The sequence below is a fragment of the Micromys minutus genome (assembly GCF_963924665.1).
Source record: "Micromys minutus genome assembly, chromosome: 1".
In the NCBI taxonomy this organism is placed as follows: Eukaryota; Metazoa; Chordata; class Mammalia; order Rodentia; family Muridae; genus Micromys; species Micromys minutus.
Genome location: NC_137969.1, coordinates 231,807,756 through 231,814,041, shown reverse-complemented (window position 1 = coordinate 231,814,041; position 6,286 = coordinate 231,807,756).

The following is a 6,286-nucleotide window of genomic DNA, read 5'->3' as shown; positions in this document are numbered from 1 at the left end:
TTAGAAAGGAGAAACACAATTATGTCTTATTATTTTTGAAAAAAAGGAAATTCCACACATCCAATCAGGAGAAATAAAATATATAATTACATCTATATAATAAAATTCTTTAATACTTTTATGATCTTTAAAGAAAAATATAAAAGAGTACCTATGATACAGTAAGATGCTCACAATTAAAGCAAGAGTAACTAGATTAATAGCAAACCTGTAATCTAATCTCAGCAAAAAAAAATTAGAAATTTAAGTGGAGGCAAGGTAGCCTCATGAGTTTAAAGCCAGCCTGGGCTCCATAATCAGACCTTGTTTCAAAAAACTAGAAATATATCTCATTTGTAGAGCACTCGCCTAACACATGCATGGTCCTGGGCTTTATCAACACACACACACAAATACACACTCATACACACACACACACACACACACACACACACACAGACACACACATACACACACAAAGGGGGGGAGAAGGAGAGAAACTACTGAAAAAGCAGACTATATCAGAGTATTCTCATGAAAAAAAAATTTTTAATGGGCTGAAGAGATACATTAGTAAGTAAAATGCCTGCTGAACAGGCATGGGGACCTGCGCTCAGATCCCAAATGCCCACAAATAAGCCAAGTATGCACTACAGAGGCAGAGATAAGAGGATCCCTGGGGCTTACTGATCAGGCAGTCTATGAGTTCAGTTCTGTTGTGTCTGAAATATACCCTTTCTTTACTGTTGCCCACTCTGTCTGGCTCTTACAATCTTTCCATGTGCCCTGAGAGAAGGACCAGATGGGGTCCCAGCAATGAAACGGGAAGTAAATGCAACCTCCATCCCTAACCAAAGAGCTTGCTCTCCTGATATCGTCTTGGAAAAGAAAAATTAATTTTCTCCAATGGAGTCTCATTGAGTATATCAGCCAGCCTTAAGAGCCGGCTCCATGTCCAGCAGTAGATAGACCTCTGTGTCTCACGTTGCTTTGTTTAGGCTTTTTTTTTTTTTTTTTTTTTGTCTTACCGGTCTTTTTGTTTGTATATTATGGTTTTCTATCTTATGGTTTTCTGGGAGCATTGGGGGATGGGTAGATTTGTTTCTTGTGCTATTTTGGTTTTTTAATGGTTTGTTTGTTTGCCTTTTTCTTTGTTTTTTAAAGAGAAAAAGAAAGAAACAGCATAAATTTGGATGGGTGGGGAGAACCTGGGAGGAGTTTGGGGAGAGGAAACCTGTGATCAGAATACACTGAATCATTTGCATATGTTAAAATATCTTTAGTGTTATTTATCTCTCTTTTCTCTCCCTCTGTACTGCCCTCCCTCCACCCCAGTGAACTCCCCTCCTCTTCTGATACCCCTTCATAGCTCCTGGACCTACTAACTCCCTCTCTAGAGACAGCCCCGTCCTACTTGGTACCGTTCTATGTTCCTAGTTTCTGCAGTTTTGATATATGTATATGAAAACAATTGACAAATGCTGCTCAGGATGTGGTGAACTCTCACTCACTGTTGCTAGACTGGTACAGGCACTGTGGAAATCAGTGTGGAGAATTCTCCAAAGGTAGAAGTGGACCAGACAACCCAGCTATACCTCCGTTCAGCATCAGTCACAGGACTCACCACCCTACTTGCTGGGCTTCGTTCATTGCTGTTCTATGCACAGTTGCTCAGAGATAAAAACAACCTGAATGTCCTTCCACTGAAAAATGGATAAGGAAAACTCTGGTACCTATACACTAGAGAATACCATTCACCTATAAAAATAAATTAAATCACGAGTTTTTTTTTTTCAGGTAAATATATGAAATAAGAAAATATTATGTTGAAAGAGACAACTCACAGCCAGAAAGACAAATGTTGCATTTTCTCTCTTATCTGTGGATCTGATCACCTAATCTTTAGATGTGAGTATATAGCTTTGGGCAACAACAGAAACAGGGAAAGTCGGAAGGCCCTGAGTGGGACAGGGGCAGGAGGGAGACAGACAGGGAGACGGCAGGACACACACTCTAAGAAAGGATGTCAGGAACACTGGAGAAGAGAACTTTTGCTGTGGAGGAGGGGGGCAGTAGAGAGGGAGAAAAAAGAGAGATAAAAAACACTAAGGATATTTTAAAAGTCAAGGGACCATATTTTGTTTACTTATATATAAGTACATATTCACTGTATGTGTGTACGTATGTATAGTGAAATATACCACTTTAAGGATGTTACCCTCAAGAGCCATGGTTTATAAAACCAAGAGGGAAAAGATTAGTGACAAACAACAAATGTGCCTGCAACACTTCCTGCCCAGTTTGAAACTAAGCCAACTTAAGTGACAGTGAATGCAATCAGAGGGTTACTTCTAGACTCCCAGGCCTAATCCTGAAACAGCCAGCGGGGAGAATACTTTCTAACAGAGAAACGCCAAAGAGGGAACCTAGTGTCCATCCTCAGGAAGATTCTCACCAGAGTTACAAAGGATGCCTGAAGCAAAGAGGGATACACCATCAATACTCCTGACCAATACCCCAACCCATTCACCCCAGTGATGCACCATCAGGAGGGGATGCTTTGGATACAAACAGGAGTGGAACCCTTGTCTGAGCAGAAACAGGCACAGGAACTCTGAAGGCAGCCTTTGTTTGTCTATGCTATCTCCAATGTTGTCTGTGGTAACAAACCCCGAGCTACCAAGATACAGAGAGAACACCAGCACAGGATGGACCAGGGCTCTGGTGCTACATCTACCTCACTTGCTAGCTGCCTGAGCTCTTTATTCAGGGGTTTTGATAACTTTGCCCCCTAGTGAATGATAATCCTCTACACCCTGCTGGGTTGCTAAGATAGTGACATGATACACATCAGGTACCTCAGCCTGTACTAGACTCTGGTCCCCTTCCCTTGTCTACTCCTTGTCCCTAGCAAAGGCGTAAGACTCTTAACAGCAGCCACCTTCCCTTCTCCGGGTGGCAGTGGGGGCTGGGCTTGGCATAAGGATGTGTCCCGCCCACTTTGCAGCACGTGGTAAAACTAGAGACACCCATGAGTGCCACTGGTTCTCCACCTCACTGGCTGATGGGAATCCTGGAGCTAAGCATCAAATGGGACTTTAAGGTGACACCACTGAGTTCCCCCACCATCCACAATGATGACAGGAAGCCAGCAGAGAAGGCAGAAACACAGGTGCCTTGATTTAGTCTTCACACTTTACAAATGTCACCTCGCCTTACTCTTGACAAATGTCACCTCACCTTACTCTTGACATCCCCAAGAAGTGAGATTCCCCCCCCCAATTTTTGCTAATTCTCAAGCTAGCAGGGAGTCTGCAGTGCTTTCGTAGAAATGTATTTAAATTGCCTACATTTAGAAAAAAAATTTTTTTTTTAACTTTCTGTCAAATTTTCTGTGTCTATTTTCTGTGAGTAAATCTTGTTTCGTTGCCAGGCAGGAGAATGAAAGCAGCTTGTCTCAAATTGTCCCCTCTGCTGTCACCCCTCTTGCTTGGACAAGTATCCATCCTGCTCACCCATGCACAGCCAGAGCTAAGGAAACCCTCCTCAACACTCAGCACCTGACACCAATCCCTCCCTCCAGGCAAGGGCCTGGTCTGAAACAGACCTTAGATCAGACCTCAGATTAAATGCCCTTGGTCCTTGTAACCCTGTTGATGTCACTCAGAGGTTGAAAGGATGACCACATCACAGCAAAATCTGTCTCCACTGGCTACTCCACCTCTCACCCACTCATGAGGCTGAGGTTTCTCTTTCTGTCCCCAGCATAATACTTGCCAGTAGCTCTTTGTCTAGCAAACACAAGTCAATTTGGCTTCAAAGATCAAGTTCTCTCTCTCTCTCTCTCTCTCTCTCTCTCTCTCTCTCTCTCTCTCTCTCTCTCTCTCTCTCTCTCTCTCTCTCAGGAAAGCCATGAAAGCAGGTACTCCCTGGTTACACCCTGATTTTTGTCCAAATAGTGTCTCCAGGCACAGAAGAACAGAACACCCGCAGGCTGAGTGCTTTTCCACTGCCTTGCCATTGATCCAGAACTGATCTCACAGAACCATTAAAGTCTTCTGTTGGAAACCATCAAACCTACAAGTCCCAGAAAGGTCAAAGCAGTTAAGACCTGGGGCAGGGGACTACTCTTTTGTAGAGAGTGACCTCTGTGTTCAAAGGCTTGACAGGTGGAGGATTTTGCCTGTACAAAGTCAGGGGACCTATTTGGCGGTGTTCTCAAGAAGCCATTTCTATTAATGAGGCACCTGTCCTAAGATGCAGTTCTCAAATCAGGGTCCAGAGCCTTCAATGCCCTAAGAGATTCTTCCAGATGGTCAGCAGGCTGGTGCTTCCAATATTAATGTGAAAGTATGACAGCGCCAGTGCTTCTGTTTCCAGCATGATGTAACCATGGCTTTTCTCTAGGATGTCTCTGGGTACCACAGTTGTACCCATCACTCCAAGAAGACACTTTGGAGAGCTAAACCCACCCTCACTTCACAGATGGGGAATCTGAATTTTGAGACCAGGAATAAACATGGAATGACCCCTGAAACTAATCTAAGTGGGACATCCCAAGTTCTCACCCAACTACAACATGCAGCATTGGAGAAGCATTAGCAACCCACCCCCACCCCACCGAACCCAGAGTCAATCTACATCTCACCACCCATCGGGGTCCAATGAAGCCTTTTTCTCTGACAAGGTGGGTGGAGTATTTTGTCTATATTTATTTTGCTATTAAACAATTGATTTTTGTGTTAGTTGTACACCAAGGAGTCAGAAATAGACAAATAGGTAATGCCAAAAAAAAAAAAAAAAAAAAAAAAAAAAGTAGCTATACCGTGAGGAACTTTGCATAAATTACTGAAGAATCCCTGGTATTACCCAAATTAAATTTTTAAAAAAGATATAAGAAGGTATTTTCAGTGGATAATATAAAGCCAGGAAGTTCAAAGTTTTAGATTTCCATTCTGAGAGCTATAGAACATGTCTAAGAGCCACAGCAGCACTTGCCCTCCATTAACTTATAAAGCCTATGGCTCACCAAAGTCCCCTGGAGATGGAGTGGGGCTTTTAAAGCTCAGGTTGACGGACCTTATTCCCAGAGTGTCATGTCTGGTACTTCTAAAGTAAGACGCACACACAGTCTCAGGTGACTCAGGGACCCCCATGAGAAACATTGGCTTTCCTAAGACACACAATGCTGTTTCAATGGGCTCCTTCCCATCACCACCATCCCCAAGATGAACATTCACAACCCCTGTACAGTCATTCAAGTTCTTCCCATGACTCCAAACTTATCTGATGGTTCCGTCCAATTAAGGGGACCCACTCTACTACAACAGAAAACATTTCTCTTATGATCTCTATTAACAGTTAGTTCAAGACCAGAGTTGCCCTCTTTCCCAAGATCACCTGCTACTGTGCTGTTTGAGGTTACCCCAACCTAGACAAGCCAGATGAGCCAACAAGGAACCTCACACTAAAAGCAGGCAGCAAACAGCTTGGGTGCACTACACCAGCTTTGACAGAGACTGCTCAACCCCAGGAGCCATTACCTGCTGGTTTGAACAAATCCTCCCTTCATCTTTTCTGCCCTTTTCTCTACCTTCCAGGGCTCCCCTTTAGTTTCAGAACAGCTGGCATTCACTTGGTGCAAGTACAAAAGTCTAGGGCATTCTTTCCAGGGGAACAAGTCACACATGCATAATGTATGGAGCTCCTCAGAAGCTTGGATCCCTTCCATCTTATAAAAGGGTGAGAGGGATGCTCATATCAACAGGTGTCTTACAGAACAACAGCCTTTAAGCTCAGCAAGACTCCCTGGAGACTAAGTTACCCTCATGCTAAGCAGGAAACAGAACACTATCCAAGGCTTCTCCCACCCATGGTTTGAATATGGCCTTGTTGTTAACAAAGCAAGGAAATGAGTTCACACTGAAGGAGTAACCTGGGGTGGGAGGGGCCAGAATACATATATTCCAGTCGTCTCTAGCTGGCAAGGTGAGCAGTCCTGGGAAATGTAGTGAATCAGTTTAGATCTTCTAGAGATGACATAAAAATGAGAAAGAGAGAAAAAGGGAAGAAGGGGAAAAGGAAAGAGAATGAAGGAAGAGAAAGAAGATGGAGGGAGAGAAGAAAGAAGGGAGAGAGGGAAGGAGGGAAAGAGGGAAACAGGGAGGGAGGGAGGGAGGGAGGAAGAGAGAGAAGGAGAGGAGAAAGGGGATGAAGAAGATACAGGACACTCTAGGAAATGCTTGGCATAACACCTAGAACACACAGGCACACCATGAACATTAACTGTCCTTAACACCATTACTGT